Below are 24,220 nucleotides of genomic sequence, written 5' to 3' on the forward strand. Positions count from 1 at the left end.
CAAACAACCAAGGACATCCCAACAATAATTGACATGTTTGCATTGGGACAACATCACATTCCACTTGATCATGATACTGCCCAATAGAGAATTGAACCGTTATAATGTTTCTAACACGCAACGATCCACAATCATTGAGCCATTGCATCTTGTATGGACTAGGGTGACGCCGTTGCTTCAACCCCAATCTTTCCACTAAGTCCGAACTAGCAATGTTCTTATAGCCACCATTATCAACAATAATCCTACATACCTTGTTTTTGACAACACCCCTTGCGTATGTCCCACAAGTGCACGGGTTTGTTGAAGTAATAAAATCCCAGATGAGTGGAGTATCGTATTTACAGGGAGTAGGGAATAAAAAGACTTAAATTGTTTCTTAACTAATTGAAAGATGAATAGTTATATGTGTGACAAGATGTAAAATAACACAAAAGTTAAAGAACAAGAAAGAGAGCACAAGTAAAGGAGAAGGTAAGGCAATCGATATAAATGGGGTACTCGGGTATTGTTCTGCCTAGGACAATCGTTTCAAGTGCAAGAACCCTCTATTATACTTTCTAACTGATGTAATAATGAGTCATGGAGATCCTTAAATATATGGTCCCAAATCTAAGTTCAACCATGCCTAACTCTATACATGTCCCGGAAGAGAAATTGAATAACCTCCCAATCTCCACTCGTATAGAATTGCAATGAGTTCTAGGGATTCTAAATAATAAATCCTCTTCCTAGATGTAGACCTAACCCTTTGGACAAGGTGGAAGGTCCCTATCCACAGTTAAGCCCTAGGTGCTAAAATCACTTCAATGCTTCATTCCGTTGCAGCCGCAACTAAGCCCTAGAGGAACATCAACCTTTAGCCCATTCACTATATAATGACCGCAAAGAACTTGAGGAAATGGAGATAGAATAAATCACACTAGATGGGAAAGGGGATGCTCCGCTACCTCTCGACTCACCCTCTCAACCCTCTCCCATCTAGCTTTGCTAACTCTCGTAGTGTGTCACTCACTCATAAGGTTTACCAACAAGAACTCTCAACCCTAGTGTCACTCTAATGGAGCATTCATACAATCAGGCATTCAAGATTGGAACTCAAATAAAACATCAATTAATTGAAAGCATAATAAAGAGATTCAATGAAACGAATACATCCTAGGGTTCACAAATACCCAAATACCCACTAGGGGATTTAGCTCTCCATGGAGCTAATTACAATCAATGAAATCAAATGTAAAAGCAAAGAATCCATAGAAAAAACCCCTTCGATAGTCATCGCGATGGTCTTGTGGATAGTCCTCTACTCGTCCAAGGATCCCTTTGTCTGGCCTAGGATACACCTCGCCGGATCGGTGTCGACGAAAGCTCTCCCACTAACCTTCTTCCAAATGGAGCGCGATGTCAGTGCCATAGAACCTCTCTAAATCCCAAGCCAATATCTCTCAAAACCCTAGCCGCTGCCTTCTCTCAAGTTGGGGAAAAGGTGGAGAAAAGAATTATGAAATCGGGGATGAAATCAGTATTTAAAGGGCTAGAATCAGGAATCCACACGCCCCTGTGGGTGCTCGTGTGGATTTTGCTACAGTGTTTGCTACAGTACCAACCCGAAACACTCCCGAATCCATGCTTTCATCGATGTAACGTAAACGGGTACACGGTTACGCCGTAGATCACTTTGCTTTTTCAACAACAGACATGTTGGTGGAGATCTTGTTATACATGCACAAGCCAGAATGCTTGAATGTGACTGCCATTGTGCCCCTCCAAATCGTTGTGCTAACTTGAATACGAGGAGGTTGCCACACATTCCCGCAATTTGAACCTGACTTATGTCTTCACGTTTAAACCTTCTTAAGATTTCCTCCAATTGGTGCATTTACGATCCACATTGGCTTCTTCCTCTAATATTCGGCCTCACAACCCTACCTGTATAAAAGTAACATAAATACACACATATTAGCGTTAAAACCCGATAAAAGTAATGCTCATCATAAGAAAAGACCACTTTGCATTCTTATCGCACAAGCACTTATCAGTTTTTAATGGTGCTACGAGTCTGGAAGATGCTATGTCGTTGTCACTTCTCCTATTCAACAGCATTGACACTAAGCATACTACTGGAAGTAAAGCAATCTCCCACATTAGCTTGATTGCCACAATAGACTTCATCTGCTGGCTCATCATGTGCATCGCCATCATCTTCGGGGTCACTCTCAAACTTCCACTCGGCCTATTGATTAATAGGCAAGGTCCTCCTACTGGGGCAATAGGAAAGAATGTGCCCTTTCCCTTTGTACTTGAAGCACTCTATGTCGTTGCTGTGAGAAGACGGGTACGGTGGATAAAGAAGAAGATGCGACTTTCAAAGAATTGGGGCATCGATCACTGTATCAAGAGGCCAGCGAAGATGGTGACGTGGTCGATGTGCAGCCAAAGGGTGCGGAAGAGGTGGTGGTTGTTGGCCTAAGATTAGTGCCACCTCCTATGGCACCCTGAGGGTAGAGCCAAGTAGGGGTAGCTGGACGATTAGATATGGTATGTCCCCGACCGCCACGCTGTTGCTATTGCTCCACCTTCGTTGCTTAATGTATCAGCTCATGTAGAGTGTTGTAAGGGAAAATCTCTACTTGACCAGCAATATCACGGTTGAGTCCGCTCAAGAACCTTGACAAGTTTGCCTCAATACTTTCTCACATGTTGGTATAGATGATTAGGACCTCCATCTTCTTATAATATTCATCGATGGTTCTTGTACCTTGAACAAGCCGTTGTAGACTGTTATATAGATCTCTTTGGAAGTGTGGTGGAACAAATCGATGTCGCATAGCCCTCTTCATTGAGTCCCATGTGCAAATATAGCCATTAATCACAAATAGCTTGTCTTCCTGTAACTAGTTAAACCATGTTAGTGCATAATCGATAAATTCAAGAGATGCTAGGTTTACCCTTTTTTCATCAGAAAAACAATGGATCCTGAAAATTTGATCACACCTTCCCTCCCACTCTAAGTAAACTTTGGAATCCGCCTTGCCAATGATTAGTGGTATACTCATCTTGGCGGTCACGGGGAAGTCCTTCATTATTGTTATGGCAAGGAAATTGAGGATATCTATAACCAACATGATCGGGGTAACGATCGCCATGACAGTCGTCAAGCCCACCTTAGGTTGGAGCATGCTCGGCGACGGCCCGGTCAATAGTCTCACGCGGGGTATTGATAAGTGCTTTTGTGATATGAATGCGAAGCATTCTTTCCTTATGTTGAGCATTACTTTTCTTGGGTTTTTACACTAATATGTGTGTTTTTATGTTACTTTTATGCAGGTAGGATTGTGAGGCCGAGTATGAAGGAAATAGGCTAATGTGGATCATAATGCACCAATTTTGGAGAAAATTTTGCTAAGGTTCAAACGCGAAGACATAGGTCAGGTGTGAGATGCTAGAGTGTGTGCCAACCTCCTCGTATTCGAATGGGCACATCCATTTGGAGGGGCACAAAGGTAGTCACATTCCAGCATTCCGACTTATGCACATAGAACAAGAGCTCCACCAACGTGTACACCATTGAAGAAGCAAGTGATCCACGACGTGAACGTGTGCCCGTTTGCGTTACCTCAATGAAAGTATGGAATTGGGAAGCTATTCAGGGCGATCACTGTAGCAGAGTACCGAGAAAACACTGTAGCACATACTGTAGCAACACTGTTCACAGCCGGCCGAGAAATCAGAGAAGCAGAGAATCCACACGAGCGTGTAGAAATTATCCACGCCCATGTGGAAATTCCGCACGGGCGCATGGAGCATCCACGCCCGTGTAGTCGCCCGATTCCAGCCCTATTTAAAGCTGATTCAGCCCCGATTTTGGTATTCTTTTCTCCATCTTTTCTCTAACTTGAGAGAGGGCTTCGACTAGGGTTTCGAGGGGTATTGGCCAAGGTTTTGGAGAGGTTCTATGGCTACGACATCGTCATTTCTTAGGAAGAAGGTTGGTAGGGGAGCTTCCGTTGAGGCGCATCCTATACTAGACGACGGAATCCTTGGACGACGAGTAGAGGACTTTCCACAAGACCATCGACACGATTATCGAGGAGGTTTCTTTTTGGATTCTTTGCTTTTACATTCTATTTCATTGATTGTACTTAGCTCCATGGAGAGCTAAACCCCTAGTGGGTACTTGGGTATTGTGAACCCTAGGATGTATTTGTTTCTTTGAACCTCTTGATTATGCTTTCAATAAATTGATGTTTATTGTGAGTTCCAACCTTGAATGCTTGATTGTATTAATATTTCCCCTAGAGTGACACTAGGGTTGAGAGTTCTTGTTGGTAACCTTGTGAGTGAGTGACACACCACGAGCGTTAGACAAAGCTAGGTTGGAGAGGGTTGAGAGGGTGATTTGAGAGGTACAGGAGCGTCCCCTTTCCCTTCCTGCGTGATAGATTCTACCTCCGTTCCTCGAGTTCTTTGCAGCCATAATAGAGTGAATGGTCTAAGGGATGAACTTCCGCTGGGGCTTAGTTGCGTGTGCAACGGAGTGAAGCATTGAGGTGATCTTAGCATCTTGGGCTTAATTGTGGTTAGGGACCTTCCACCTGGACCAAAGGGTTAGGTCTATAATTAGGAAGAGATTTATCACTTGGAATCCCTAGAGCTCATTGCAACTCTATGCGAGTGCGAGGTGTTGAGATTGTTCGATTTCTCCTCCGGGACATGTATAGAGTTAGGCATAGTTGACCTTAGATTTGGGACTATGTAATTAAGGATTTCCACGACTCACTATTGCATTGATTAGAAAGCATAATAGAGGGTTCTTGCACTTGAAACAATTATCCTAGGTGGAGCATTATCCGGGTACCTCATCTTTATCGATTTCCTTAGCCCATGCTTTACTTTTGCTCCCTTTCTTGTTGCTTTTATTGTTGAGAATTTAATCATTATCACACTCATTATCATTGATCTTTGACATAGCTAAGAATCGAATTAAGTATTTTTATTCCCTACTTACTGTGGATTCGATACCCGCTCACCCGGGATTATTACTTCGACAAACCTGTGCACTTGCGGGATATACGCAAGGGGACCTTGTCAAGTTTTTGGCGCCGTTGCCGGGGACTAGGCGTTTAGAGATACTTTGCACTTTGTTTTCTTAGCTATTTCACCACACATTCTATTTCACGTCTTCTTATTCTATCATCGTTCTGATTTTCTTTTTCTTTCTTTTTGGTGTAGCTCCAGGTTATGACCCGAGGGAATCCATCAAAACTGATTGAAGGAGACCATGAGCTTGAACGTACACTTAGAAGAAAAGGGAAAGAACCTGTGCAAGAACAGCATAATTCAGCTGATTTGGAAGGAGAGGAATCTGAAAACATGGCAGAACAGAATGAGCAACAGCGAATAGTATCTGATTATGCCAGACCTTCAATATTGGGGACATAATCGAGTATTGTGCGTCCCCTGATTACAACTCAGAACTTCGAGCTAAAGCCGGCATTCATCCATATGCTGCAGTAGTCCGCACAATTCAACGGTTTGGCCGATGAGGATCCAATTAGTCATATAGAGAACTTTCTCGAGGTGTGCAACATGCTGAAGATAAATGGGGTTACGGATGACGCCATCAAATTGAGAGCCTTCCCATTTTCCTTGAAGGGGAAAGTAAAGCAGTGGCTACAGTCATTTCCTAGAGCATCAATCACTACATGGGAGGAGATGGTAGAAGCTTTTCTAGGCCGTTATTTCACTCCCGGATAATCAGCAAAGCTTAGGAATGAGATCTCGTCCTTTGTTCAGTTAGAATTGGAGTCTCTATTCGAGATATGGGAAAGGTTCAAGGAGCTCCTGAGAAAGTGTCCGCAACACGGATTCCCGGAGTGGATGATTGTTCAAACCTTCTACAATGGTTTGAACCCGAGCACAAGGCAATTCTTGGATGCGGTAGTAGGAGGTACCTTAGGTAGCAAAACCCCCGATGAGGCTCGTCAATTAATTGAGGAAATGGGGTTAAATAGTTACCAATGGAATGCTAGAGAGAAGAAAAAGGTGGCCGGTATCCATGAAATTGATGCGGTGACCTCATTGGCGGCGCAAGTAGAGAGTCTGAGTAAGAAGCTAGATCTCATAGCTTGAAATAGAGTTGTGGCCGTGACTAATTGCACCGGTTGTGGTGGAGGACATGCTCCCTCTGATTGCCTGATCGTTATTGGTGATGTTTCTTCAGTGGAAAACATTGACTTTGTAGGTAATTGCATGAGACCTCAAGGGAACCCATATAGCAATACTTACAATTCAGGTTGGAAGAATCATCCCAACTTTTCATGGAGTAATCAAGGACCACAAAAGGCCATGGGGCCACCGGGTTTCCAACAACAACAACAAGCAACTCAAGTGGAAAACAGAATTTCAGGATTGGAAACCCGAATGACGGATTTAGAGAAGCACTTGGCTAGATTTGTTCAATCTGCAAATACACGGTTTGAATCAGTTGAGGCTACACTTCACAACCACACCGCTTCTTTGCACAACCTTGAAAATCTGGTGTGGCAAATTGCAAAGTCTCTCTTCGAAAGGCCACATGGAAGTTTACCAAGCAATACGGAAACCAACCCTAGAGAACATGTGAAGGCGATCACTTTGAGAAGTGGTCATGAGGTTGAAGGGAGGCTTCCGAGTGAGAAGCCAAAAGAACACACACCCGAGGTTGTAGAGGTTAAGGAGGGAGCGAAGAAAGAGAAAAAGGTGGCATCCCCACCTTTCAAGCCAAGAATCCCTTATCCCTCTAGATTGAAAAATGACCAAGGGGATGAACAGTATAAGAAGTTCTTGAGTTTATTCAAGCAACTCCACATCAACATTCCTTTTGTAGAGGAATTAGCTCAAATGCCTAAGTATGCGAAGTTCCTGAAAGACTTGTTGACCAACAAGAGGAAGTTGGAGGAGAGTGCTTCAGTGGTGTTAGATGCTTCATGCTCGGCGGTGCTGCAAAAGAACATGCCGAACAAGAAGAAAGACCCAGGAAGCTTCATTATTCTGTGTAACATCGGCAACTTAGGTGAAGAAATGGCACTTGCAGATTCAGGGGCAAGTATCAACGTCATGCCATATGTTTTTTTCCAAAAGTTAGGCTTGGGAGAGCCTAGGCCTACTCGGATGACTCTATAATTGGTGGACCGAACGGTGCGACATCCGAGAGGCATCATTGAAGTCGTGCTTGTCAAGGTGGACAAGTACATTATTTTGGTTGACCTCGTAGTGCTAGATGTCGATGAGGATGCGGATGTACCTTTGATTGACATGGACAGCGGAGAGCTCACATTGAGAGTTGGAGATGACAAACTCACTTACCGCCTTGCTGAAGCCATGCGGCATTCTCTCGATTTTGATGACACTTTGTATTTCCTAGACACTACTGATGAGCTTGTTGATGAATACATGCAGGAAATGTTCAACCCGGATCCATATGAAGGTTTGTTCGACCAAGAGGAGAGCAATGAAGAAGTAATGATGCTTGGGTCGACTGAGGAGGTAACATCTACTCCGGTGATATTGAAGAAGGTGCTCCGGAAAATGAGGAGAGCTAGGAGACGCCACCGAAAACACTCCAAGACTGTTGGAGACGTACATGAACAGCGAAGGTTGGATGAACCCATGCTATTTGGTCCGAAGCCCGATAATACACCCTCTACCATCAAGAGACTTTGCACATCATGCTTCCAAGTCATGGGTAAGAGGGCGTCTATCATTCATGAAATCCCATGTGGTAAGACAAGGTACGTCAAGCTTAGTGATGTTAAACAAGCGCTTCTTTGGAGGCAACCCAAGTGTTTACTGTTTTCTTATATTTTAGTTTAGTTCATTTGCATGAATAATTCGTTAAGTGTTGTTATCTAATTTTTTTTAGATGCTTGTTCTGCGATTTTATTGTGGGTTTTTAAAGTCATCGTGTGCTTTATGAGGAATTGGCGAGAGTTTGGTCGTTTGGGTTCTATTTCGTGTTTTTAACTGGTAAAATTTGCATAATAGGGCAGGCTCTGAGTGTGCAAACATGTTCAGAAATATTCTGTAGAGCCTGCAAATTTTTCTAAGTCATCCAGAGAAAACACACGGGCGTGTGGAATTTCCATACGCCCGTGGATGTATACTGCGAGCTCATCCAGAGAAGGCACAGGGGCGTACGGCTGTCCTTGTGAATGACCATGCGACTCTCACACGCCCGTGGATAATTTCTGCACGGGCGTGTGGATTCCTGCAGAGTTAGGCAGATTTTTCCCGAGAACACACAGGGGTGTGGACTCGCCCCTGTGAGCGACCTTGTGAACCACGCACGGGCGTGGGTAATTTTCGCACGCCCGTGTGATACTCTGCAGAGGAGTTTTCTCCATCCCGAGAAGACACAGGGGCGTGTGGCTGCCCCTGTGAATTTGGCATCTGAATGCCCACGCCCGTGGGGAATTTCCGCACGGGCGTGTGTAACATTTAGTATTTTTCTCGGATGTCCAAAGAAGCCACAGGGGCGTGCGGCTGCCCCTATGAGTCGGGAGCACTGCCGTGTATGTTTTCCGCATGCCCGTGGGAAAGCAGTCAGAGTCAAAGGAGCATTTTATCGAAAGAGCACATGGGCGTGAGGACGCTCCTGTAGTGCTTTCGAAGTGGGCACACGGGCGTGGGGAATTTCCACACGCCCGTGGGGATGCACAGAACGCCAAAATCGTGAGTTCTGTTTAAAAGAGGATAATTTCTCTCTCTCTTCACGACTTTTATTCGCCTGAAAACACTCCCACAGTATTCTCCGAGTTCGGAGTGCTAATTGGGTGGGATTTTAGTGCAGTTTTCTGGCCGGTTCTTCATTTTCTCACTCCCTCTGGTCGGTAACTTTTGTTTTTATCATCTTCCTTGCCAATTCATGGTTTCTAGCGATTAACCTGGTTAATAATGCTTCGTTTCTTCAATTAGAAAGTAATTTATGTTTAGAACGAAGTTATAAGCATTATTAAGTTGTATTTTTGGATTGTTGAAGCATGGTCGTGCGTTTCTCACGCCCCGTGAATCCACACGGGGGTGCGGAAATTCCACACGACCGTGTGGATTTCTGCGGCATTGGTTTATCAACTTGTTTGATCAATTTCATTTAAATCTTGCAGATTATGGCACCTAGGTCAAAGAAGCAAGCTGATAAGAGACCACGTGAGTCATCTCCTGGGCCCGAGGGCATGCGGTTTGCAATTCCAGAGCATCAGGTTTGCTATGAGCGCCTGTCGAGGCTTCGTATTGGGCAGACTCGTTTCTTAGACACGACTATATTGCGAGATCTGCAGCAGGGTGATGAGTTTGCTGATGAGATCGAGGATCTCGTTTCAAAGGGTGGTTGGCGGCAGTTGTTGATGATTAGAGTGCCAGCCATCCGAGAGTTTACACTTGAGGTGTTCTCATCATTCGAGTTTGATAGATCGTATACGAGCTTTGACAGTGTGGACACCATTCAGTTCAGAATATTTGGACACCACCATAGCTTGAGCATTACACAGTTTTCAGTACTACTGGGCTTGTAGGAGAAGGCATTCACAGATATAGAGGAGTATGCACAGTTACCGACTGATTACGCTGGAACCTTGACCCCACAGAGAGCTTACAGAGTGTTATGTGGTCAAGGTCAGTACAAGCCGGGGGTGTCTAAGGCCACGTGCCTTTCTCGACCTGCATACAGATACTTGCATGCCATTATGAGTAGGTCGGTGAATGGCCGTGGTGATAGCACTGGTGTCCTGAGCTGTCAGGAGCTACTGTACTTGTACTCGATGGTACAGCGTGTACCGATTCACTTAGGGCTCATCCTGGCAGAGTACATCAGACATTAGGGACACTATGCTAGACTGGGAGCGATCTTCTCGGGCCCCTACATTACGAGATTAGTGCTGGGCATGGGTCTCTTGGACTCGATTCGCGGAGCCGAGAAGACGAGTGTACCTGCCCCCCTTACTCTAGAGACGATGCGGATGATGGGCATGGTCCGCAGGGTTCGAACAGGAGTTTTTGCTTTAATACTACCAGCTCTAGAGATAGCCGAGGGTGAGGGTGATGAAGCCAGAGCATCTCGGCCCGACTCCCCGAGCCTCGGCCCGAGCACGATGGAGACCGAGGCACCTCCGAGTAGCGGAGGAGCCACCCCGGTGCGTATGTTTTCACCATCTCGAGCCAATGATCGCTTTGAGAGGCTCGAGAATGCTATAGGGGTGGTACGAGCTGAGGGTTGCCGAGATTAGGGACTACTGCGAGCTTCTCGATTACACGAGTTCATGGCGGCGTTTTCGACGTGTTACGAGCAAATTTTTAGAGCGAGACGTTGCCTCATCATTTTGTATTGCGATCGAGGACTCCTCCCGAGCCCCCTCGGTTCCTCTAGCACCTCCATCCTCTACCGCGTGCACGGTAGACCCACTATGTGCTTCACCAGCAGCTGCAGCAGTACTGGCGCCTGAGAGCGACACCGACACTTGATTTTCCTTTCCTTTACTTTCTTGCATTTTATTTTTATTTTTCTTGTTCTTAGACTTGTTCACTCAGAAAGGATTCTCCTTCTGAGTTTATTTTTATTTTTACATCATCGAGTTGTATTCACTGCTTCATATTTTATATACACTCAATTTATTTTGCCTTTATTGAGCTTCACTGAACCCCCTCGTGTATGCGTGATGGTCTTGTCTTCTTGGGAATTGAGACTTAGTCATGGGCACGGCCAAGGTACTGAGGTACTTGGCCGTGTGAGCTTCACAACCCGTTGGAACACTACCCCCAACGAACTAGCTTCTTCAAACGCCACACTAGGAGTCAGGGGAGTATTGTTTTGATTGCTTCTACCACATTTGCTTTTGAATGATTTATATTTTGAGTGGGCTTGCATGTGTACATTGGGGACGATGTACAACTTAAGTGTGTGTGGGGGGGGGAGTTTCATAGTGCACACATCTTTTCTATTGCTCTTGATTGTTATATGCTCACATAGCCAATGGCGGCTCACCTTAGTTGCAATGATTGTATTCTTGAGTTTAGGAGAATTTCTAACATTGAATGTTTTCATGCTCTAGTTCTTGCTTGAATTTCTAGGAATTTTTGCCCGATTTACACTCAGTGCACTACTCACTCTTTGAACTATATTGGAAACTCATGTTCGATGTTTAAGGGACTAGTTAGGTTTATTTTCTTGTGCTAAATTCTAAAAAAAAAAATGAAAAATGCAAAGAAAAGAAACAAAATATTTTTATTGTGCTTGTTGGGTGGAAAGAGCTACCACCTATAAAGTATGAAGCTACTCTCATAAGTCGGATACTAGCTATGCCTTAATGAGAGAAAGAGCTATCTCATAGGATGAGTGAAAGCTACCACTCGGGTAGAAAGAGCTACTACCTCGAAAGTGTGAAAGCCACCTTAGCGGCCGCTTTGGAAAGGGCTACCTTAGAGGATGTGTGAAGCGACTACCATCTTTGAAATTGTTGTCACTTGTGTAGTTAAATAAGTCCCTTATACTTAGAGCTTTGAGGAGTTTACCTTGGGTTGACTTGAGTGAGTCCACACACTTTCACGATTTCAGGTTTGTTGTCTTTTATTATTCAAGTTTTTATCTAGAGTTTTGATTTTTCACATTTAGTGTTGAAGTTTCCCTCACTTGTAGAATGCTCTCTTTGTATACTGTGGTGAAGCTAAGGCCAAGCACTTAAAATATTTTCTTCATTGATGCACAGAATGTTTAATTTTTGCTTGAGGACAAGCAAAAGCTTAAGTGTGGGGGAGTTTGATAAGTGCTTGAGTGATATGAATGCGAAGCATTCTTTCCTTATGTTGAGCATTACTTTTCTTGGATTTTTACACTAATATGTGTGTTTTTATTTTACTTTTATGCAGGTAGGGTTGTGAGGCCAAGCATGAAGGAAATAGGCTAATGTGGATCATAATGCACCAATTTTGGAGGAAATCTTGCTAAGGTTCAAACGCGAAGACATATGTCAGGTGTGAGATGCTAGAGTGTCTGCCAACCTCCTCGTATTCGAATGGGCACATCCATTTGGAGGGGCACAAAGGCAGTCACATTCGAGCATTCCGACTTATGCACATAGAATAAGAGCTCCACCAATATATACACCATTGAATAAGCAAGTGATCCACGACGTGAACGTGTGCCCGTTTGCGTTAACCCGATGAAAGTATGGAATTGGGAAGCTATTCAGGTCGATTACTGTAGCAGAGCACTGTAGCATACACTGTAGCAGCACTGTTCACAGTCGGCAGAGAAATCAGAGAAGCAAAGAATCCACACGGGCGTGTCGAAATTATCCATGCCCGTGTGGAAATTCCGCACGGGCGCATGGAGCATCCACGCCCGTGTAGTCGCCCTATTCCAGCCCTATTTAAAGCCGATTCATCCCCGATTTTGGTATTCTTTTCTCCATCTTTTCCCCAACTTGAGAGAGGGCTTCGACTAGGGTTACGAAGGGGTATTGGCCAAGGTTTTGGAGAGGTTCTATGGCTCCGACATCGTCATTCCTTAGGAAGAAGGTAGGTAGGGGTGCTTCCGTTGAGGCGCATCCTATACCGAACGAGGGAATCCTTGGACGATGAGTAGAGGACTTTCCACAAGACCATCGACATGATTATCGAGGGGGTTTCTTTATGGATTCTTTACTTTTACATTCTATTTCATTGATTGTACTTAGCTCCATGGAGAGCTAAACCCCTAGTGGATACTCGGGTATTGTGAACCCTAGGATGTATTTGTTTCTTTGAACCTCTTTATTATGCTTTCAATAAATTGATGTTTATTGTGAGTTCCAACCTTGAATGCTTGATTGTATGAATATTTCCCCTAGAGTGACACTAGGGTTGAGAGTTCTTGTTGGTAACCTTGTGAGTGAGTGACACACCACGAGCGTTAGACAAAACTAGATTGGAGAGGGTTGAGAGGGTGAGTCGAGAGGTACAGGAGCGTCCCCTTTCCCTTCTGGCGTGATAGATTCTACCTCCGTTCCTCGAGTTCTTTGCGGCCATAATAGAGTGAATGGTCTAAGGGATGAACTTCCGCTGGGGCTTAGTTGCGCGTGCAACGGAGTGAAGCGTTGAGGTGATCTTAGCATCTTGGGCTTAATTGTGGTTAGGGACCTTCCACCTGGACCAAAGGGTTAGGTCTATAATTAGGAAGAGATTTATCACTTGGAATCCCTAGAGCTCATTGCAACTCTATGCGAGTGCGAGGTGTTGAGATTGTTCGATTTCTCCTCCGGGACATGTATAGAGTTAGGCATAGTTGACCTTAGATTTGGGACTATGTAATTAAGGATTTCCATGACTCACCATTGCATTGATTAGAAAGCATAATAGAGGGTTCTTGCACTTGAAACAATTATCCTAGGTGGAGCATTATCTGGGTACCCCATCTTTATCGATTGCCTTACCCCCTGCTTTACTTTTGCTCCCTTTCTTGTTACTTTTATTGTTGATAATTGAATCATTATCACACTCATTATCATTGATCTTTCACATAGCTAAGAATCGAATTAAGTATTTGTATTCCCTACTCCCTGTGGATTCGATACCCGCTCACCCCAGATTATTACTTCAACAAACCCGTGCACTTACGGGATATACGCAAGGGGACCTTGTCAGGTATCTTGCAAGACTTTCTGCATCTCCTCCTGTACTGATATAATTGATACTCACAGCTTACGCTGAACGTGACTGACAAATGTATCATACTCCACCTGTGCAACCGGTGCATCCATCTTGTGGTGTGGGAGTTTGACTTTTTCTTTACTTTGCTTATGTTTTGCCTCTTGAGTTTAACTTGTTGTTTAAGTATTTTGAGTGTTCTTTTTGTGTTAGGAACTTAGTTAAGGTTTTTGGGAGGTTTATAAAGTGGGAGAGAGTCGTTTTTGGAGGTCAACTCGAAAGCCTCACGGTTTCCATGCGGGCGCATGGAAGCCCGTGAGGGTTTCAGTAAAAGTGATTTTTGTTGGGCTGAATTGGACCAACCTGAAAGCCTCACGGCCTCCATGCGGGCGCATGGAGCCCGTGAAGATTTCGAAGTGGTCTCAAAGTTGTCTCACGAGCCTTGGCATATATATTGGCCTTCTTGGACCTTCTAGGACATTCCTAACTTCTTTTTTTCTCCTTCTTCCTTCTCCTCTGATTTTTCTTCATTTTTTTCTCTTCAAACCTCTCATCTTTGATCCCCAAACAAAAATAAGAAGTGGAAATCTCATCTCCTTACAAGAAGAAGAGTTCGATTAAGGCATAGAGAAGATTATCGGTGAGTTGGGCTACATCAACTTCCTCCTTTTTCTCTCCTCTCATCCTTGTTGTGATTCTTTGAAATTTTTTTGTGAGAAATCTTAGTTATTGAAGTGATTTAAAGATTAGAATCATTTTAAGGTTGTAAAAACCATGATTTGGTGAGGAAATGAGAGACATCTTGCACCTCAAGGGTTCGAGGTTCTTGTAGCACCGAACCAAGTTAAAAGTCCTTTTGTTCTTTTTTTGCTGATTTTGAGGATTTTTAAAGGTTTCATTCTTGTTATATCTTCTTATTAGAGTGCTTGGAAAAACTCTAGAAGCAATTTACTCCTATTTTAAGCACATTTTTCCTTCTTTTTTTAATTGGTTGTAGAATTGTTGTTGAATCTTGCTTTTTGTTGGTTGTTTAACGGCTTCTAGGAGGAGAAGCTTCAAGCAAAGGAAAAGAGATTACGAGACAAGTAACCTTGGAGGGTGTTAGCTTGCCAAGTTTGTGAGTGGGATTTACTAAATTATGGACTATAAATCATGCATGCTTATAATACTAAATTTGCTTATTTACGAAGGATAAACTCCTTGTTGCCAATAAAAACTCTTGAAATATTTTTCGAGTGTGATTTTTAGAAATCATGATGAACTATAATTTAGCTTTTTTTCCATGATTATTGGAAAGATTCAATATATTATTTGTGATCTAGAAAAACCCTATATTTTATAATATATGATTTCAAGTTTTGTGTTTTTCACGGGACTTGATGTTCTTGTTGGGATGTTCATAAAAAGCTTATGCAAACCAAAAATGATTTCATTGTGATGATGATACATTTGAACTATATTTTTCAAAGAAGGTTTTTTTGTATGATATTCTTGATGAAATTGGTTTCATTGGAATTATTTTTGAGCAAGTCATTCACTCTTGGGATGAGACTATTATTTGTGAATATTTGTGATCTCATGGTTGAGACTTTTTGCTTTCCTTTTGGTATGTATATTAAGCCTAAGGGCCAGAATGATATTTATCCGTATTAATGACTCTTGTTCATTAATTGTAAATATAGTCCTGAATAAGGACACTTTTTTTATGTTGTTATAAATCTTGGGATTTTGCTATGCAAACACCCGTGGGGTCTTGAACATATCCATGGAAATGGTGGGCTACGGCCTTCATGTTCTTGACGGGGTGGTTTTGATGGTGACGGGGAAACCCCAATACTTACTGCGGTGAGAGTGTGGATGGTTTCCACGGGCCGACCTGTCTAGAGGTGGCGTGGAATCTTGTCAAACCGGTTATGCCATTTTCGGGTGGGAGCGTAGAGCCACGACTTGGATATAGTTGGGTTGTTGGGTCACCACACGAACTTCCAGTGACCAACGCCAAGATATGCGCATCTTGGTGGCTCCGACCTAACCGCGGCCACGGTTAGCGAGGGAGGGTTTTTCGAGGCTATTTAAAAATATATTTGTTTATTTTTAATCGATGATTTATACATTTTTTTGAATTATGAGTTACTAAGCCAAAGTATAAACTTGGATTTCTTACTCATATGGATTTTTGAGATGATTTAAAAAGAGTTTTTATCGAGCATTTCATTGTTGTAAATTTTTATATCTTAATTTATACTTGACAGTCAAAGTATATTGAATATTTTGAGGAGTTGAAATATATTTTTTTACCTTTTACTTTAATATATTATGTATGGGATATAGCTCCATGTTTAGCCACTCACTGAGTAACCTAGTTACTCATCCCTCTTTATTTTTTTCCCTCCCCGGTGTGACCTGGCAGTGGGATAGCGGTGAAGTGCTTGGCGAGTAGTTTGTATTTTCTTAAGTCGTGTATGAAGCTTATATATTTTTGGCATGTAGTTGATGGATCCACTAGGATATTACCAACCCTAATATTAATATGTATCTTTCTTCTTTGATACTTTTTATATATGTTGGTTAGCTTTATGTTGTGTATGAGATGTATACTCTCTAAGTGAATGGTTGTTGTCATGGTTTTAAATTAAAGTGATGGGTTGTGTAGGAACATTTGGGTATATTGGATTGCTAGAATGTTTATTATTGTTATAGTGGTTTTGTACAGGAAACAGGTTAGCCTTACGTTGATCTAGGGGTGAGTTAGTGTTGGACCTCCCTTGGGTTATCGTGGCGGTATGTCATGAGTGGGACCCGTGAGACGGGGCGTGACATGTGGTATGAACCAACAAGGTCATCATCATCACAACTAGCTTCTGAGCCTACCATGTTAGTGGATTTGAAGAAAAATATATGTATATATATATATATATATGTGGATTCACTCAAATCTCATCTCTTACTTACCAAAGCTCTTATGCCTTCTCGTTGGATCACAGTTGTGCCAAGTGGTGGTTAACTGTATGTGATTAAGCCATTAAACAAAAGGTGTCAAAGGAACTAGCTTCAGTTTTTAGTGGAGTTTGGTTGGCTAAAACAAGAAGAGTAAAGTCTATTAAGTGCAAAACAAGTAATAATATGATGAGATATAGTGTCTAGGTTGCTAGAAACTCCAATCCGATTTTTTTTATATTTTTCTAATGGCCTTTCTTGAACTTTCTTTCTTTCTTTTTTGTTTGTTTTGGTTTGTTTTTAGTTTTTTTTATGACCAGCAACAAGAGGAATATGAATAGATTATAATCCTAAAATATAATAGTCAAATAATAGTACTAAATGCAAAAGTTAGGTAATTTTTGGTTATTTTTAGGTTTGTGGACTATCAGACTAAAAACAAATTATGAAACAACTGAGATTGAATCAAAATGTTAATGTAGGAATAACGTATCCTATCGTGTCAATGAAGCCTCTGGTACTAAATGATAGGCTCCAACTTGATGAAGAAAAAGGAGATCTAAATGATGGCCCGATCTTCATGGCATAGGATCTAGGTTGAGGGAAAACTAGCTTCGAACAGCCGGGGATGTACGCGACTCATACGTTGGGGAGAAACAATCCAAAGCTTCAAGAACTCCGACCCACTGTCCGAACAATCGTAGAACCAAAAACTAAAAACTAATCCACACAAAATGCCTAGAAGCGTAGAGCACGAATTAGGAGAAAGCCGAAATTTTCCTTTCGCAAATCTGAGCGAACCCACAAGAACAATGGTAGTAAGACAACTCTTATTTCATGAATAATAATCAAAGTTCTATCTTTCAAAAGAGAAGGTACAAGGCTATTTATAGCCAATTTAAACTTGGGATACGAGAAAACTATCTTATTAAGATTAGCTAGAGAATCAATCTAAAGATAGAAAATGAAAATTTGCTAGGAAAACAATATAAAAATAGGAAAATAAAATTAGTTAAAAAAATCAATCTAAATACGAGAATAGTATCTGGGGTTAATGTAGCACATGAAGATGGCAGGCGAATCTCTCTACTCTTAATCTGGGAATACTTGATTTCGTAGTTGATTGGGATTTGATTTTGTTTCCTTCCAAAAATTAAGTTAGTTTATGAGAGAGATATTTTGGATTGATTTGTCATAGGCACAATTTCCTTCTTAGACATGCACGTGAGTGTGAGGCTCACATGTGGCGTAGCTCAAAATGTTTTTCTCTTGCTATCCTCTTATTGGATAAAGTCTAGAATTATATCCTCACTTTCTGGTACACCTAAGTACAATTAAGGTAGAAGAAATTGGAAACACTACCATTTCAATATAATTAAAGAATAAGCTTAACTTAGCGTTTACCTTGTTTTGGATTTGTTTAACACGGTTTCGTGTACATGGTACTTGATATGCTTCCTCTTCTATGCCAGCTGAAGTATTACCATTCGTAGGTGGTGTAGTTGTCATGGGATTGATGTCCTCATCATACTAGCCCACTATTTTCGAAGGCACATAGATATTTGTGTGGTATTGTGATAGGTGCCAGAGAATGGGTAATATTTTGAAAAGGGAAGAGATGCCACAAAACTAGAACCAAGCTTGCAAAGTGTTTGATGTGTGGGGGATTGATTTCATAGGCCCATTCCCGAGCTCCCAAGGTTAATATATTAATTTTGGTGGCAGTTGTTTATATTTCCAAGTGGGTGGAACCTCAAGCATTTCCATCTTGTGATGCTAGAGTGGTTGTAAAATTCCCAAAAAAATTGTTCTCCCTATTCGGCAGCAGACCAATGGTAATCATAAGTGACCGAGGCACTCATTTCTATAACTCTTAGTTCGAAAAGGTCTTGAAATAGTACGGGGTGTCTCATCAAACTTCGGCTCCATATTACCCCGGAACTAGCAGTCAAGTTTAGGTATCTAATCAGGAATTTAAGCTAATCCTAGAGAAAACGGTAAGTCATCACTGAAAAGTTTAGGCAGATCAACTTGATGATGCACTCAGGGCCTATAGAACAGGTTACAAAACACCTATTGGGGCAACACCCTACAGATTGGTCTATGGGAAAGCGTGTCACTTGCCAGTTGAATTAGAGCATATACCCTATTGGGCCATAAAGCAATTAAATTTTGATCCCTACCTTATTTGCCACAAGAGAAAGCTCTAATTAAATGAGCTAGACGAATGGTGAATGTTAGCTTATGAAAAATCAGTGCGCTACAAAAAGAAAGGGAAAGAGTACCACGATCGACACACTAAACAAGCTAAACACTTCCAAAGGGGGATCAAGAGCTACTTTTCAACTCTCGATTAAAACTCTTCCCGGGAAAGTTGAAATCAAGGTGGCATGGGCCATATACAGTCTCACAAGTGTTCCCTCATGGTGCCGTCAAGATAAATCATCCTAATAAGAGGAAAATCAAGGTCAATGGTCACAGATTGAAACATTACTTCAAGTCTAGCAACACACCTAAAGATGGAGGTAACTCTTCCCCATTCATCACACCATGAAAGTAAGAAAAGGTACATCAAGCAAATGATGTTAAACAAGTGCTTCTTGAGAGGCATCCCAAACTTTTAAATTCATTGCATTTATGTTTTCATATTCTTTGAGTGTTTAATAGTTAGTGTTCTTTAGTTATGAATGGTTTTTAGTGAATCAGCCAAGTGTTCGCTTGGAATTTTCAGTGGAAAGAAGGGCGGTCATGCTTGGAGCGTGCTTCCCCTGAGTATGATCATGCTAGGAGCCTCTGGCCACTGCTTCCCTTGATGAATAGAAAACAACTCTAGCCTGAGATTTCTAGGGGGAGGCACACGAGCGTGCTTCAACCATGTTTGCCTTAGTGACACTCCCCAGCAAGCTTTTCACTTGATTAGCATGAGTCTGGGATATACAAAGGGGATAGAGCACGACTGTGCTCTGCCCATACTAATCTTGAACACTTAGACATTTCTTCAATTTTCACTCGATTTGTGACCAGATTCACTTCTAATTGCTTTGAGCTCCTCAATTCCTACATCACTAACAAATATACCCAGAATAGCACCGAATGTATACAAAGATGTGCCAAAAGGCAAGCAAAAAAAATAAATTCAGGGTAAGAAAACATGATATGAATTGCACTCATTAAATACACCCACACTTCAATCATTGCTTGTCCTCATGAAATCTCACATCACTCAATGAATAGAAAGATGAGTGCATTACCTCTGATCTCAAGAAAATTAAAACTTCTTAAATAAGGGGGAAGCAACAAGGGTTAGAAAACAATGAGAATACTCAATTAAATGACTACACTCTTACTTCAAAGAACATGTGTGTGTGCAAACCCTAATTTGAGTGTTCTAAAGTATTAAGGAGTTGACCTAGTAACATTCAATTGACCCCTAACCAATATGACTATTAATACGGAATTTCTTTCTACCAAATCCTCCTATGATCACATTAAAAGCAGAGAATTCTCTAATCAGGGCCGATACTCAAACTAGGTCCAACCCTAATGTTTGGAGGGGTACAAAATACCCGATGGTCACGGTGTATTTGTACATGAATCCCCTTCTAGCTAAGCGAGTCTAGTACAAGGGCATTGGACACACTATTGAGTACAATCTAGAAAATGAAATACAAAGTTCTCATATATACCAATGCATTTAAGTACACAAAACATGAATCTCATACACAATTGTAATAAAACAGATCAAAACATCAAACTACACAAGTTTACCGCAAGGTTCAATGACATCCGGTGACCTTGGGGTTTATTTGTTCATGCTAACAAAATACATGCTCAAAGTCATAAAATCAACCAAACAAAGTAACATAAAACTCCCTCAAATGACGAATGTGGAGTAAAAAACCGTGGAAAGCTTCCAACGACGACACCGAAGGGGTGGCTTCCTTGTCCTCTACAAGCTTCTAAACAAAAACAAAATGAGGAGAGATCTTGCCAAATCTTGCTCTTCCTTTCGATTTCCACTCTAAAGAATATCTTCCTTCAGCTTCATTTACCCTTGATCTAGAGGTGGAGATGAGAGCTCTAAGGTAGGAGGAGATGAATTCCCAAATAGCCCTAAAACTTCTTTTAAAAACCATTATCTGGTTGTCTTAACGGTCTAGTTCACGGGCGTGAAGGAACCCGTAAGAGCCTCGGGATTTTTGCCAAAATTTCTATGAATTGCTATAATGAATTTATACTATAAACTACTGCAATAATGCACAATCTTCAGCCGGTTTGTGGGTATCTTTATGGCCATTTGAATGCCCATCAACAAAACCCGATTTCTTCCTCAATTGTGTCGTCGAGCTCACCTAGGTTTTCTTAAGGCATGTAACACAAATAAAACAAATTAAACCATAAAAAGGGCATCGATTCATCAATTAATACATGAATAGTAAAACATATATATATATATATAATACACACATTTAGGCATTTATCAAACATCCCCACACCTAAGCACTTGCTTGTCCCCAAGCAAACAATGGTGAAGAACAGGGGCAAGAAGATAAACAGCTAAATGTATGATCTCAAGCTCAAAAGTAAAGAACTCCATAAGCACAATTGAAAAGAAATCAAGATGGTGAGTTGTTCTATAAGTAACCAAGTAAAAGAATAGTCTTGTTTCACTTAAAGTGCTTCTGTGAGCGTGTGTAAACTTCCAACCTCATCCTCCACACCCCGGATTACCCCAGGATGTCCATTCACCCCACACACGATGATAACAAGCTGTCCAATACTCTATGTTGTAGGTGTTGTTGGGGTTCCCAAAAATGTCACAATTGTCAAACAAAATCAGCAAAATTACTATTTATAATTACTGTAGAAAATCACTGTTCACTCAAAATGGATGATTATGTAGTGAGCTTGCAGGCGCAAGCCTGCCTGTAAGAGCTCTTGCATTTTTCTTGCGGGCTGCCTTGCGGGGCAAGAGTGTCCGCAAGGCTGCCTAAATGTCTCCCTTGCAGGCCCATAGGCACCCACAAGGGCCTAGAAACTAAAAAATTGGCACCATGCCCTTTAGAACTTCGTCAAAACTGATATACAAGGTTTAACTCTAACAAAATCTAAAAATTTGCATCCACGCATCACAAAATTAATGAACAAAATCTAAAAATTCAAGGACAAGCATGGATTTAACTCTAACAAACAAACAAAGAATCTAACATTCAAACAACAAGCATAGAAAATACAATAATACAACCATCTAACACACAATTGGAATATGAAAAATACAAGAACATGAACGTGAAACTTGGGTTGTCTCCTAATAAGTGCTTGTTTAACTTCATTAGCTCGATGAACCTCTTTCTTCCCTCATGGAGGCTCGAAGATGGTGTATTCTTCCCTGTTAAAGTGGCATAAAAACTACCAAAAAATATAAAGCATACTTGCCTGGATGGTGCCAAGGTTGAGGCTATGCATGAATTACCTTTTGGTCTCCACGAAAATAACTTGGGTAGGGTATTGCGTAGTTTTAACTTAGGCAGATCCTTAGATAGTTTTAACCTCCTCCCTACTTCTTCTTTGTCCCCGACTTGAGTTTAATTAAACCTTCCAAAAAAATGCTTAGGCCCCCAAGGAAATTGCTTCGGTCAAGAATTATTCAACGGCATTGGTACGTCCTTAGACAGCTTCAACCGCTTATCCACATTTTCTCCATCAACTCTTTACAAATTGGCTTGAATTACCTACAAGAGTTGTTTGAGCTTCTAAAGTAACAAGTTTGGTTGAGAATTTGTCAAGCTAGGCATGGGTGAGTCAATGGGTGGTTTCAACATCCTATCCACATATTTTTTTTCTCAACCTTGGTATGATGATTATCAATTGCACATAAAAATTTCTTGGGCAGTCAAGCAAAGATCTTTTGTTGGGAATTGTCCAAGCCTGGAATAAGTGGGTTCAACGATGGCTTTAGCTTCCTACCCACATCTTCAAATACAATTCCCAAAATTTTTCTTGTGCACTTGACCAATATTGAATTGTTGATGGATTGAATTATGTTGAGGCCAGTGGCTTCTTCAATTGTGATCGATTGAATTTCTTCCACATCCTCACATTTTTCTATAGCCATTTTGTCATCCTCCCTCTTTTCTTCTTCTATGGCATCCTAATGAGATGTGCAATTGCACGGGTCATCAAGTAATAAACCTCTCACGCAAGCATGAAAGGGTCATAATCCCTGTAGTCCCAAGAGCTGCTATTACTTTCCCCTAGATGACACTATCTAGTCTACCAAAGATAAGTTTAAAACAAAATAAGAAAACTAATAAAAAAGCCAACTATAAACAAATGGACTGAGGCACACCACATAAGAAAATTAAAGAAGTAATTGATAAAGAAATGGCTAGACCACCGAATGAGGATCCTACCTAGAGAAGAACAAGCAAGGATGAAATGGGCAATTAAGTACCAAGTTGGCTAAATTTAGTCCACACAGACTCGGAAGTCAACTATCCTAGAAACCTCCGTGATGTAGCCCTAATCCGGTACTGGTTCCTTCATTTAAACGATACCTCTATAATGTCATTGGGAATAGGGAGCCTTGGCTCAGAAAGTTCTGAAGCCCCATTTTATAGGTCAGAATCGTCTATAAAGCCTAGGGGGCTACCGGCACCAGAATCCCTTTGTGTACCGGTACACTGGATACCTTTTCAAACTATATGGATCTAATACCCGGGCGCATCCATCATATCCAAGTACAATCGACAAAATGAATCACGGAGTTCTCATGTAATCCATAACAATCAAGTACACATGAATGAAACCACACAAACAAGCCAATAATCAATTAAATAACAATGATCATCCACGCAAGTTCTTCTCCCAAAGTTGATTGGATGCCCGGTGGCCTTGGGAGTCTAGTTCAACATGAATGACAGAGATCTCAAAATACATAGAAATTCTAAGCAAAATCATAGAAAACTACCTTAGACACGTCCACTAGAAGGTGGTGATTAGAACTTGTCGAATCCATGCCAGTAAGTTCCTTAATGCTCTCATTGATAGCACTCTTTTTCTTCCCTTTGATTTTCCCATCCGATCTTCCTTCTCCCACTACCTTGAAGCCCTAGAAGATGGTGGTGGAGAAAGAGTGGCCAAAGCACTTCAATGATGCCCTAGAACCCTATTAAAAACCTTCTCAAGTTTTCTTCATGCCCTGGCTTATGGGCACAAGGATGCCCATAAGCCCCTCGGGATTTCTACCGACTACAGTACCCTATTGCAGTACAGAGACGCACTTTGTCCAGCTGTCTTGCGGGCATTCTCATGACGGTAAGGTTGCCCATAAGCAAAACCCAAGGCTTTGCTATTTCTTTAATACTCTGTGCTAGAATACTTACTACACTAATTGCTATAATACCTAAGGCTCTAAAATGTTATTTCCGTTGCTTATTTCTTTCTAAATTGCATTGTCGAGCTCACCTAGGCTTCTTTGAAACCAATGAAACCACAAAAGGGCATCGATTCATCAAAATATACATGAATAGTATAAAATGTAAATGTATAAAATATGTATATTTAGGCGATTATCACATCCCTAGATGTAACTTTGACAAGGTCCCCTTGCGTATAGCCCGCAAGT

The 24,220-nt window shown here is 41.6% G+C and overlaps 1 non-coding gene across 1 annotated transcript; it reads right to left on the reverse strand.

Moving 5' to 3' along the window:
• Positions 1-5,763: 5,763 nt before the first annotated feature.
• Positions 5,764-5,870, reverse strand: LOC120274246. The gene has a single exon (XR_005540778.1). It is a non-coding gene; the product is annotated as a small nucleolar RNA R71 (small nucleolar RNA).
• Positions 5,871-24,220: the final 18,350 nt, after the last annotated feature.

Source organism: Dioscorea cayenensis, chromosome 12 (genome assembly GCF_009730915.1).
Source record: "Dioscorea cayenensis subsp. rotundata cultivar TDr96_F1 chromosome 12, TDr96_F1_v2_PseudoChromosome.rev07_lg8_w22 25.fasta, whole genome shotgun sequence".
NCBI lineage: Eukaryota > Viridiplantae > Streptophyta > Magnoliopsida > Dioscoreales > Dioscoreaceae > Dioscorea > Dioscorea cayenensis.